Source organism: Ictidomys tridecemlineatus, chromosome 5 (genome assembly GCF_052094955.1).
Source record: "Ictidomys tridecemlineatus isolate mIctTri1 chromosome 5, mIctTri1.hap1, whole genome shotgun sequence".
Lineage (NCBI taxonomy): Eukaryota > Metazoa > Chordata > Mammalia > Rodentia > Sciuridae > Ictidomys > Ictidomys tridecemlineatus.
Genome location: NC_135481.1, coordinates 151000432 through 151014136, shown reverse-complemented (window position 1 = coordinate 151014136; position 13705 = coordinate 151000432). Strand labels below are relative to the sequence as shown.

The following is a 13705-nucleotide window of genomic DNA, read 5'->3' as shown; positions in this document are numbered from 1 at the left end:
AAGATTTGGCACATAAATCATTGTCTGCCCTTAGGATAAAAAATATTGAGCCACTTTTAAAATGACAGAGAAAAAAACACACTGATTATGTGCAAAGTGACCATATTTTTTATTCTATGCACATGCACATGTCTAATCTATTCATAGAAAAAAAAGCCTAGGAATATATGAAAATGTTATTGGTTTTTATTTTAAGATGGAGGACTTAGAGCTATATTTATTTATTTATTTTTACATTTCTCTTTCTTTCCCTTCTTCTTTAATTATTTTCTATGACTAATACATTTTCTTCTTTAACAAAAAATATACCTTTTTTAAAAAAAACAGCAAAATTCTCATAAATAGTGGGGGAGGTAAGGGACAATGACAACATCTGCAGGAATTATACTTGGGTTGACAAGGGATAAGAATTGAAAAATAAATGTGGGAGAAGGAAGATGAGAAAAAATTTGCTCAGTCTGAATTAAATATGTAGAGAGGATTTAAGAAAGGAGCCCAGCCTCTCTGTGAGTGGATTCGAAGATATGGGTTTGATTTTTGGGACAAATTGTATCTGCTAATGTTCACCAAATACTATTTTTGGACTATCTAGCATCAGTTTTTAACTCAGGGCATTGAAACTGTATTTGTAGCATAAATTGGTCACTTTGCAACTTTTTTGAGGTCCCAGAAAATGTCACTGGAAACACCAACTAGTGTTGAATGTGTTTGCTGTAAATGTTTATGTTTGCTTGGTTATTGTCTAAAAGAATTCAGAATGTTGTTTGGTTTGGGTCTTTGAAACCTCATTTATTTGCTTTGCAAAGTTGAAAAATAGTACAAGAAATGGAATAACAAATTTACTCGTCATCTTCCTTCTTAACTGAGTGAAAATAAAACGGATTTTCTAAAATCTGAATTCCCCTCACTTAAGGCATTAGAGTTTTTAGAAAATTCTTTTGTTTTGGTTAAAAAATTGTTTTCAAGATGCTCTATAATTTGTGTGTGTGTGTGTGTGTGTAAATTCTGAACTTGGGAAATGAAAGACTTCAGCCAGAGGAAAAATAAGTCCCAATCCCTATTGCCTTCCACAACTTAGAGGTTAATGGAATTCAATGTCTAAAAATTTCCATTAAAAAGACTATAGTGAGGGGCTGGAGCTGAGGCTCAGTGGTAGAGTGTTCGCCTAGCATGTGTGAGGCACTGGGTTTGATCCTCAGCACCATATAAAAATAAATAAAATAAAGGCATTGTGTCCATCTACAACTAAAAAAAATTTTTTTTAAAGTCAATAGCCAGAGACACATTACTATTAGTGATATGCAAAGGGAACTGACCAATCAGTACCTGCCATATCTCTCCTTTCCTAGCTCCAAAGTTACATTTGGCAATTGGTGAATGAATTACAACATCCACTGGGAGTAGCCATGGTCCAGGAAACTGGTTGATCTATTGTTCCAGACACACATCACACAATTTTCTCAGGCTCCTGTCAAGAGCATCTTTTAGTATTGATCTCACTGGTTTCCAGAAATATTGTCTCCAGTTACTATCCAACTGGGAAAAAATGCATTTACAATGCTAGAGATGACTTTAAGAGGCTAGGACTGGGGCTGTAGCTCAGTGGCAGAGCGCTTGCCTAGCACATGTAAGGCACCAGGCCCAATCCATAGCACCAAATAAAAATCAACAAATAGAACAAAGATAATTTTGTCCATCTATTAAAGGAAGGAAGGAGGGAAGGAAGGAAGGAAGGAGGGAGGGAGGAAGGGTGAAAGGAGGAAGGAAAGAAGGAAGGAAGGAAGGAAGGAAGGAAGGAAGGAAGGAAGGAAGGAAGGAAGGAAGGAAGAAGGAAAGGAAGGAGGAAGGAGGAAGGAAGGGAGGAAGGAGGAAGGAAGGGAGGAAGGAAGGAGGAAGGGAGGGAGGAGGAAGGGAGGGAGGAAGAAGGAAGGAAGGAAGGAAAGAAGAAGGAAGGAGGAAGGGAGGGAGGAAGGAGGAAGGAAGGGAGGAAGGAGGAAGGAAAGAAGGAAGGAAGCTAATTTCAACCACAGGATTTCCCTCTGCCAGTGGCCTCTTCACTTCTGTGCATTCCCCACTATTCCTGGCCTCCACCCCACCTAGTCTTTCCCCTCCATGAACATGACAAAACAGTTGTTCTCTTCCCTCAATGCAACTTTTCTGTCCCATGTTCATTCCAGCAGGGTTAGGACTTCAAGGTAAAAGTGACGCCCATGGCAGGTGGCTTCTTTCTGTGGCCATAGGCTCTTCCTGCAGACAGCATCAGGACAGGCAGATTCCTCTAGCATGGAGTGATGGAAAGCATGCAGGTCAGGAATCAAGGCCAAGAGTCCTTTTTGCTTGTTAATCATTGTAACCATAATGCATGAATATGTAATGTAAAACCAGACAGAAGAGTCAAGTGAAAATCTTTCTTACGTGGTTCCCCTCTTCACTGTCTCCCCTTGCTGCTGACTATGCTTAATGGTTTGATGGTTATCATTCTAGTCTAATAAAAATAGCACGTGAGCCACCAACTTAGTTTTAAATAGCATAGTATCCAGGTTAAAAAAAATTTAAAACAAATAAGTGAAATTGACTTTAATTCTATACTTTGTTGAACAATATATCCAAAATATTACCAGGTCAATATGTAGTCTATATCAAAACTTATTAATGCCCCTTTTTGTAGTAAGTCTTCAAAATCCTGCCAGATGCGTTCTTAGGCTCTCATTTAAATACAGTAAATGGTATTGTGCCATCTTACACTTTCACTCAGAGCATATCTCAATTGAGACCACATTTCAGGTGCTCAACGGCCACATACAGTCACTGTCTACCTTGTTGGACAGATCAACTCTAGACTTTTTCATACCAGGAAGCTTGTCCTGTCACACTACACTAGGTCCTATTAGACTAATCTTAAAAAAATTAATAACAGAGACATTTTATACTTTTAGAATGGTTCTATTTTACTCTTTTTAATGATTTCACAGTTCACCATTTGGTCCGTCATTATTGGTCTAATCAGTCCCTAATGTTAGCTACTGAGAGAAAACAAGGACTGGCTATGCAAATATTAACACCTCACAGGTCTAGTCCCTGGCACTATGGTGCAACAGTTTCCGGGGTCCTGGGAACTCTTTGTGAGGAATCCCAGAGATGGGGACCTGAAGGGGTGGCAAAGGTCAAAGAGCACTGGAAAGGAGAGATTGTTGCCCATGGAAGCCAGGTGATAGAGGAGACTGGCCTTGGAGACTGGTCCTGGAGACTGGTCTTCTCTCCCGTAGGCACTGAACTGCACCCTCCTAGTTCCTGAAGTCCAGGCGGGCACTCAGGCAAAAAAAAAAAAAAAAAGCATTCAGGAATATAGTCATTTGCCACAAAATGACATTTTAGTCAATGACAGATCATATATATGATAGTGTTCTCCTGAGATTTTATTGGGGGGATAAAAATTCCTATTGCCTAGTGAAGTCACAGTTATGGAAACATTACAGCACAACACATCACTCATGCATTTGTGGTGACAATGGTGTAAACAGACCTACTGCACTGCCAGTGACATGCAATTATGGATAGTACATAAGACTTGACAATGAGAATAAATGACTAGAGAGTCGTTTCAATATTTACTACATAATACTTTTTATCATTTCAGAGTGTACTCTTATTTCTTAAGAAATTTACTGCCACGGTGTGCCTGCCACGTTACACTAGCAGCAGCCTCATATATCTAGTATTTGTGTACGTACACTGATGTTCACAACAAAATTACCTCGTGACACTTTTCTCAGAATGTGGGACTGCACTAAGTGATATGGGACTACAGTGTGTGAAATGTCTACATGACGTTTAAAGAATAATAAAGCAGGTCCTTGTGTATTGCCACCAGGTCCTCCTCTTCTGATTGCATTCCTTGCCTCCCAGAGATAGCATTGCCCAACCTTGCAGTGCTTTGTCTCTTGTTCTTATCTTCTGCTTTGAGGTTTTTTTTTAAATAACTTATTGAGATGAAATTTATAAAATGGGAAATTAACCACTTTAAAGTGAGCAATTCAATGGTATTTCGTGCATTCACAATGTTGTGCAAACACCTCTATCCATCCAAAACACTTCCATCATTGTTAAGTACAACCCTGTATCCATGAGCAATTTCCCCCCTTTCTCCCTTCCTGCTCCCCGCCTCCAGAAACCACAAATCTGTGCTGTGTTTCTATGGAATCATTCTATTCTAGATGTTTTAATTTAAATGAAAGCTGACAATATGTAACATTCTGTGTCTGGATTCTTTCACTCAGCATAATGTTTCCAAGGTTCACCCATGTTGTAGGATGTTTGAGAACCTCATTTATGACTGAATAATATGTCATCGTGTTTATATACCACAATTTGTTTATCAATTCATGCGTCCATTGTTGGACATTTGAGCCATTTCCACCATTTGGTTAGTGTGAATAGTACTACTATGAACATGTACTTGTCTGGGTTCTGTTTTCAATTATTTGTGAATATACCTACAAGTAGAATTACTGGGTCATATAGTCATTCAAATTTAACTTTTTGAGGAACTGCCGTCTAGTTTTCCAAAGTGGCTACAGCACTTTGCATTTCCACCAGCAATGTATGAGTTTCCAGTTTTTTCACATCCTGGCAAATACTTGTTACTGTGTGTGTAGTTTTTAGGAGGGAGTGAGAGAGCAGTTATAACCATACTAGTAGGGGTGAAATGGTACCTCATTGTGGGTCTTAATTTGCATTTCTCTAAAGACTAATGATGTTGAGCATCTTTTCATGTGCTATTGGCCATTTGCATTTCTTAGAAAACTGTCTATTCAAGTTCTTTGCTTACTTTTAAATTGAGTTGTCTTTTTGTGAGTTGTAAGAATTCTTCACATATTCTCAGTACTAGATCCTTGTCAAATATACAATTTGCAAATATTTTTCTCACTCTATAGGTTGTCTTTCCACTTTCTTGATAGTGTCCTCTGATGCGGTTTTATGCAGTTTTTAATTTTAATGAAGTCCAGTTTATTTTTTCTTTTTATTTTGAACTTTATCTATATTCCTAAACAATATGTTGTTCAACTTTACTGCTTTTTGTATCATATTGAAATATCCACTGCCAAATCCAAGGTCATGAAGGTTTACCCTTATGTTTTCTTCTATGAGATTTATGATTTTAGCTCTTACATTTAGGTCTGATTCATTTTGAGTTAATCTGTGTAAGTGGCATGAGGTAGAAGTTCAAATCCACTCTTTTGTATATGGATATTCAGTTTTCCTAGAACCATTTGTTGAAAAGACTGTCTTTCCCATATTGAATGCTTTTGGTAACTTTGTTGAAAAGCAATTCATACGTGGATTTATTTCTGAACTCAAAATCCCCCAATTAGTCTATATGTCTATTGTTATATAAGTTCCACACTGTTTTGATTACTGGAGCTTTGAAATTTTAAAATTGGGAACTTTGAGTCCTTTAACTGTTTTCCTGTTTTTCTAGATTGCATGGTCCATTGAGCCATCTGCAATTCCTTATGAATATGAGAATCAGCTTTTCCATTTCTGAAAAGTAGGCCACTAGAATTTCGATAGAAATGGCATTGAATCTTCAAATTGCTTTGGGGCAGTCCTGCCATCTTAAATTGTCACGTTAAGTCTTCCAGTCCAAAAACACAAGATTTGGGGATGGGGGGTCGGGGGAGGGAGCGAGGGGGCAGTTATAGTGTGTGCCTTTTTAATTTCTTTCAGCAGTGCCTTAAGAGTTTTTAGTGTAAACGTTTTTCATATCTTGATTAAAATTATTGCTAGAATTTTAAAATGCTATTATTAGTAAAATCGTTTTCTTAATTTCCTTTTTGAATTGTTTGTTACTGGTACATAGAAACATAACCAATGTTCTTGTAATGATCTTGTATCTGGAACCTTTGTTAATTAGCTTCTGCAGTTTTGTTTTGTTTTGTTTTTTGTTTTGTGTGTGTGTGTTCTTTGGCAACTTTCCTTATCATTTTATTTTGAACTTTATCTATATTCCTAAACAATATGTTGTTCAACTTTACTGTCATTTGAACTTAATATAGATGGGATCACATTGTATATGTCTTTGGTGACTTGTTTTTTCTGCTTTGTTATGTTTTGAGAATCATCTGGGTAGTAGTTATAGTTTGTTTTCATTGCAGAATGATATTCTCTTGTGTGAATATAAATATAAAGTACTTATAGATACTACCACAGCTGCGCATCTAAATTGCTCTTCATCAGGGCTCTTATGAATGATGCTGCTGAGCACATGTTCACGAGGTCTCTTGGTGCACATATACACACATTTGCTGGGGTAAACTTCAGTGTGGAACTGCTAAGCTATAGAGCATGTGACTGCTCTGCTTTCTGAGACAATGCCAAAAAGGATTCTGTCCTCCTTCAAGGGAGGAGCTCAAAAGAAAATGTCCATTCTGGAGAAAACCTTTTGAATCTGCCAGAGACAGTTATGTGATGAGGGACAGGACTGTGGATGGGGGTCAGATCCAGCTGTCTGGACGTGCTGAGGGCTGGGGCTGGGGCTCCCCAGTAATAGTCTATCTCCAATAGCATCTAACCCTCCTCAACATCAGTTTCTCTATCTGTAATACCACATTGAGGGAGCTCATGATCTTTGTAGACTACCTCACCTGCCCATACACTCTACATCTCCATTCTGTAGGGTAGCCACAGTGACCAGCACAGGAGATACAACATTCAGCCTTGTTCCTGCTGGCTCCACTTCCAAGAGCACCTTTCCCTATGGCTCCTGCCCTGGGCATTTCTCTTCATCCCATAGAACGCAGTTCAATGTCCTCTTCAGCCCACCCCAACCCACAAGGGCCTCCCCAGACTTGCAGAAATACCTGCCCCTTCCCCTGCCTCCTCCCAGCCCACTGTACTTACCTTTATGGGGTCCTGAGGGCTGGCCCACTCAACACATCTGGAACCAGCAAAGCCCAACAATGTGGGGAGCTTCCTGAGTTAATAGAGGGGACCATGTGAACGCAGGGCTTCTTTCATGGCCCCGGCTACAAAGGTCCCACTGACCTTCTAAGGATAACTTTTTTTTTTAATATAACTTTCCTGTGTTTTAAATGCTGAGCAGTGTGTGGGAACATCTATCCATAAATATATGACCAGCTCAGACCTTGAGTCACTGGTCATTTCAGAGCACTGTGGTCAGGACAGCCCTAGAGGAACATAGCACACATATAAATCTGTTTGGGACAGCTTACCTCACTCAGCCTCCTCCATACCCAGGCTCTTGCTGTTTTCCTACAGCCTCCACCCTGGGCCCTGCCTGCCAGAAGTTCTTTCTCCCTGCTGCTCCCAGGATTGGTCCCTTTAGGGGTACCCAAAATGCCACTTTTCCAACTTTTCCTCAAATTAGCCCCAGCCCCATTCTCTAGACCCCACAATTGTAACCTGACCAATCTACTAAACGAAAGCTGAATAGGACAGATGCTGCTGACTTTATTCATGTGCCCTGGATCCAGGAATCCATTTACAATGGAGGATGACAACATCCTCACAGGACAGAGTAGGCAAATACAGTCATGTGCTGCTTAACAACAGAACTCAATCTCCAAAATGCCCTGCTACACAATTGTGTCATTGTGTGGATATCATAGAGCGAACCTACACAAACCTAGGTGGTACAGCCTACTACACACTCATGACATATGTGTGGTTTAGCCTGTTTTCCTAGGGCCATGATAAACGAAACAGCATGAATTAAATGAAGCACAAGAAGAAATGATGTCGTCAAAAACAATGCAATCAAGAGATGCAGTAAACATGAGATGTGAAAGGCTAGGTGGCATGATATAGCATGCTGTTTTACAGGAAACTTTCTTTTTAAGTACAAAAAGAACACTCTAAAATAACAATTAAAAGTATAGTATATAATATTCAAACATTTTATAGAATCTGACATTATTAAAATAAATTCTTTATAATTTCCTAAAATATATAATTACATAATTGCATAGCTACAATAAAACAGTATGAGGTATTAAAAAACATGGCATAGTAAATACACGAACCAGTAACATAGACGTCGATTGTCATTATCAAATACATAATACAGAGTTGTATTTTCTACACTTTTGTACCACTGGCAGTTCCATAGGTTTGTTTACATCAGCATCACCACAAACACAAGTAATGCATGACATTATGTGATGCTAGGGCTGTGATGACTTCACTAGGTAACAGGAATACTTCAGCTCCATTATAATCTTACCGGACCACAGTCATATATGTGGTCCATCATCTGCTGAAATCTTGTTTTGTGTAGTGTGATTGTACTTGTCGTGGGAAAACAAGCCACATGTGTTAGTCAGCTTTTCCTTGCTGTGACCAAAAAATAAAAATTAAAAAAAAAAAACTGACAAGGAGTTTATTTTGGCTCACAGCTTCAGAAGTTCAGTCTGAGCTGAATCTACACCCTTGTTCTGGGCCCAAGGTGAGGCAGAACATCATGGCAGAAGGAAATGGTAGAGGAGGACTAGCAACAGGGGAAGCAGAAAGAAAGGGAAAGGGGCTGCAGAGAGGACGCACCTCTCCAGGGCACATCCCCGGGGACCCACCTCCTCTAGCCAACCCCACCTACCTACAGTTACCATCCAGATAATCTTTTCAAACCAGGATGGACTAATTAGGTTGCAGAACCCATAATCTAATAATTTCACCCCTGAATATATCTACATTAACACAAAAGCTTTGGGGAGACACCAAATACCCAAACCATAACAATAAGATTTACATCTGATATTGTTAAAAATTACAAAGGAGCTGTGAGTTCTGGAGGAAAAGATCTCCATCTCATCTTGGTGTCTCTGATCCAGGCCTCAGCTTGACTCCGGGCTCCACCAACCCACTGGCTTGCTGTTCCTCAGCTATGGACTAGAGACTGAAGACAATGCATTCAGAGTCCACCCAACCTTTAGATTCTGAGTATTTAAACAGAAGCTGAAATCTGATCCCATTTATGTTATATTAGTTAATGCTTATTTAAGAAACTTGAAAACTGTTTACTGAGCACCAATCACTGCCAGACATTGGATTCTTAAGTTTTACACACTTAATTATAAATAATCCTTACAAAAACCATGGAAAAGTCAGCATAATTATTCACATGTTACAGATAAACTAATTAAGGCTCAGAAAATTAACTTAGCCAAGGTCACAAAGACAAAAAGAAATGGCAAATCAGGCACTGACTCCAGTATGTCCAAATCCAAAGTCCTCCTCTGTCCATCACACTATTTACTGCATTTTTATAGCAGGGTCACCTTCAAAGCCTTATACCAAATAAAGTAACAGTAAAGCTTTTAGGTACCAACCAGACCCCTTGAGAAGATTTTTTCCAGGGTGTATTTTTATTCGAGAAATACCTCATGGAATCAGGCCAAGAAAACAAGAACGCCTGGTACAGGCACACAAGGGAATCCAAGCAGCTGATAAAAAAAATGGGGAGGGGACTCTCCGTGCAATGGTTCAAAAAGATGCTCACAAACTTGCTAAGGTTTTATTTTTAAAAAGTTTTGGACAAAAGTAAGTGTGTTTGAATAAGCAGGAGGAAATATCTGAAGGGCACATGTCAATCAGTGATCAGGGGTTACTACTGAAGGATAGGATTAGGGGGAAAGGAATAAGAATCACTTTCAGTTTGAATATTAGTATAGTTGTTGCTTGATATCCTCAGGGGACTGGTTCCAGGGCCCTGCTTGGATACTCAAATCCTTGGATGCTCCAGTACCTAATATAAAATGGTGCCTGCAATACTTACATGACCTATGCACATCTTCCCATATACTTCAAGTCATCTCTAAATGCCTTATAATACCTAATATGATGTAAATGCTGGGTAAATCATTGTTTTACTGTATTATTTAGAGGAAGATAACCACAAAACCTGCACATGTTCAGTATAGTTGTATATTTTTTCATATATTTCCAGTCTAAATTTGGTTGAATCCACGAATGTAGAACCCACAGATATAGAGCCAACTGTATTCGCAATACATTTTACTGAATACATATGAGTTTAGGGTGTTTTGTTTGTTTTTAAACAAAAAGGAAAAAACACACGCATCCCATACCAGTGGCCCCTCTGCCCTTGGACAGACAGGTGTCTCCTCCATCAAAAGGGGCAACTGGAAGTGCATCCTATGGCACTGTGGGGCCCCAAAGCTTACACATTTTGAGAGCACCTATTTAATGAGAAGGAGAGATTAGGAGTCCCTAATCAATTTCCAGTCCTTGGAGAACTAAGGCTCGTCCCAGATTTGCAGTGCATCATCCTATGGGGGCTTCAGCTCTTCATATCCTGGTGTTACAGAACCCAGGTTGATTCTCAAGTGTCCCAGCCCTCATCCACCACTGATCCTGGAATGTGACATTCAACACAGACTATGTGTCCTCACTGGTCTATGTATAAGTTTTGGGGCTCCGCAGTGTCACCATATACATGTACCAAAATATTCTTACATAATTTGAACCAAGCGGGAAAAGTTAGAGTTCTACAATCAAAACCATGACTACCCATAAAGCATCAAATTGCCCAATATGTTGGCATAATATCCCCAACCCTCATCAGAAAGCCACCAGTGAGGAAAATGCTGCCCACATGATCCAGAAACTAGGAGCTGATTGGCAATTAACTTTTCTGTTGTACAATAAGGCAAAGTCATGAAACAAACATCAGCCTGCCTCTGAAATTTTAATATTGTTTACATCATGTGTTTTTTGGCATTTATTTTTATTTTATTTTTTAAAATGACATTAAATGGTGTTTATCTTAAATATTGAATTTTTGGCCCATAGGTGAGTGCCTCAATCCACCTCACCCTAATCCCATCCCTGCCTATCACCCAGGAAAGCCCAGGAGCCTGATGGTATCATGACACTTGGCAGCTTCCAAGCATATCTACCATCAGACTTTTGGTTGGCAGATGCAGATTTTCTGTCCCACTATTTTGCCATCAGAGTCCTCTCCTCTGACTCATTGCCCCAACACTATGACTTGAAATTCCTGGAAAGGCCTGGCTTGGAAAGGCCTCAACAGATGTCAGGAAGTTAAGCACAACATGTGAAGTGGATCTTTCACTGTGTCTCCAAGTCCAGGGTCTGCAACGGAGCCCAGAGTTCTGCCATTTTTTGTGTATGATGCTAGGGATCAAACCCAGGGCTTCACACATGGTAGGCAAGCACTCTAGCACTGAGCTACACATCAGACCCTGCATTTTTAATTTTTAAATTTTTATTGTTGTAGAATACACATGACATAAAATTTATATATTAGCCATTTTCCATTGTTTAGTTTGCTGGTGTTAAGTGCATTCAAATTATTGTACAATCAAGTTCAAGAATTATTTTCATCTCATGAACTGAAACTCTGAGCTCCTTAAACAACAATTCCTCCAGTTTCTGGCAACCACCATTCTACTTTTTGTTTTTATGAATTTGACTCCTCTAAGTATCTCATATAAGTAGAATCATATAAGATCTGTCCTTCTGTGACTGACCTACTTACTTTACTTAGCGTAATGTCCTCAAGGCTCATCCATATAGTAGCCTGTGTCAGAATTTCCTTCTTATTTCTTTTTTTTTTAATCTTCCATTGTATGAATATACCACACTGTGTTTACCCATTCTTCCATCAACAGACACTTGGATTGCCTCCACTCTTTGGCTACTGTGAATAATGCTGCTATGAATACAGGTGTTCAAATACCTTTTCAAGACTTGTTTATAATTCTTTGATACAAGGGATAACCCAGGAGAGTGCTTTATTACTGAGCTACATTCCCAGTTCTTTTTTTTTTTTTTTAATTTTGAGACAGGGTCTCACTAATTTGATGAGGATCTCTGTAAGTTGCTGAGGCTGACCTCCAACATGCAATTCTCTTGCTTCAGTCTCCTGAGTCACTGGGATTACAGGGGTATGCCTCTGTGCCCCTATTTTTTAAGTCTTTTGGGCATGTACTCAGTAGAATTGTTGGATATTTGCTAATTTTATGCTTAATCTTTGAAAACCACCATATTACCACAGTGGCTGTACTATTTTACATTCCTACCAGCAATGAGCAAATATTCCCATTTCTCCATATTCTTTCCAACAATTATTACTTTATTGGGATTTTTTCCTTCAGAGTATTCATCCTAATGGGTGTGACATGACATATCTCGTTTGTGGTTTTGATTTGTATTCCCCTCATGATTGTTGATGTTGAGCATCTTTCCAAGTGCTTTCCCATTTGTGTTTCTTTGGAGAAATGTATACTCGAGTTCTTGGCTCATTTTTAAAATCACATTGTGTGTTAATCAGCCTCTGTTATGATAACAAAATATCTGAGTCAATTAACTTACAAAGAGAAAATGATTATTTGGGCTCATAGTTTTTGAGAGTTCAGTCCATGATGGGTAGGCCCCTTGGCCTTTGAGCCATGGATAAACAGCCCAAAGTGTGTGTGGCAGAGCTCACCCACTCACCTAATAGCCAGGAATAAAAGACGAAGGGGGCTGTCCCACTAACACTGTCTAGGACACACCCTAGAGATACCCACTAGGCCCCACCTCTTAAAAAAGTTCCCCCACTTCCCAATAGCACCACCCTGGGAACCAAACCTTTAAAAAATGAGCCTCAGGGACCATTCAAGATCCAAACTATGACAGGTCATTTATTATCACTGTTTGATTGTAGAAGTTCTGTTTGCATTCCAAATATTAATTCCTTATCATATATATGATTTTCAAATACTCCTCCCATGTCATAGGTTGCCAGATACTTGCATTTTAACAAACTCCTCTTCAGGTATGCTAGCACAGAATCTGTAGACTCTTCCTAGAAGCAAGTTTCTAAGGATCAGGACCTGCAGAGGAGCAAGACCCCAGCTGGAGAAGATGCTGACTCCATTCAGCATTTTGGGTCCATTCCAGGAAAGGCAGCAACACTGACCTGAACACCCAGAGACACAGGTCTCTAGAGAGAGAGAGAGGAAACCTGTAAGAATCATGCAGGTTCTAGCACCCAGAAACTGGTGACTTTCCCCAATTCCAGGGTGAGGCATCACTGGGCACCACCTCTAACAAAAGCATGATCCTAAAGAGCAGGCGCCACCCAGGGTCCCATCCTGTGATGGCAGGAGGGGATGCTTGTGTCTATAAAGTGAAATTAGGATTAGCAGTGCCTGCCTGGCTTATTTGTATGTGATCGAATACATGGGATCAGAGAAGTCTAACAGTTCCCTGGAATCAGTCTCCCTCAGATAACAAGGGAAAACTGTATTTGCATTTGATCAGAGCTAATTAGTAACACCCTGTATTCAACCCAAAAGTTCAATAACTCCCCATTCATGGCAAGACCAGCCTGGCAAAGTATAACAGGTGCTCTTGGCATCTGGCCAGAAACACCTTGAGTTAGAGCATTATCTTACATGATTGGCCTTTGAATCACATAATAACTCCAAAAACAAATGGGCATGGACTCACATTTTAGATAATACTCAGATAATTTTTTTAATCTACTGTTTAATTCTGATAAGACTTCATTTTTGTGATCTTTTCATTGCTCTGAATTAAAACTACTATGTAGCATTAGAAGCACATCCTATGATTCCATTATTGACAATTGTAGATTAAAATATGCATAAGTCCAAGATGATGGTCCAGAAACCAGCAGCACTAGTGGAAAATGATAATT

The 13705-nt window shown here is 39.4% G+C and overlaps 1 protein-coding gene across 8 annotated transcripts in view; it reads left to right on the top strand.

Moving 5' to 3' along the window:
- Trpm1 (transient receptor potential cation channel subfamily M member 1) overlaps positions 1 to 13705 on the top strand; it is a 131389-nt gene that overhangs the window by 33266 nt on the left and 84418 nt on the right. The gene's annotated exons all lie outside the window — the stretch shown is intronic.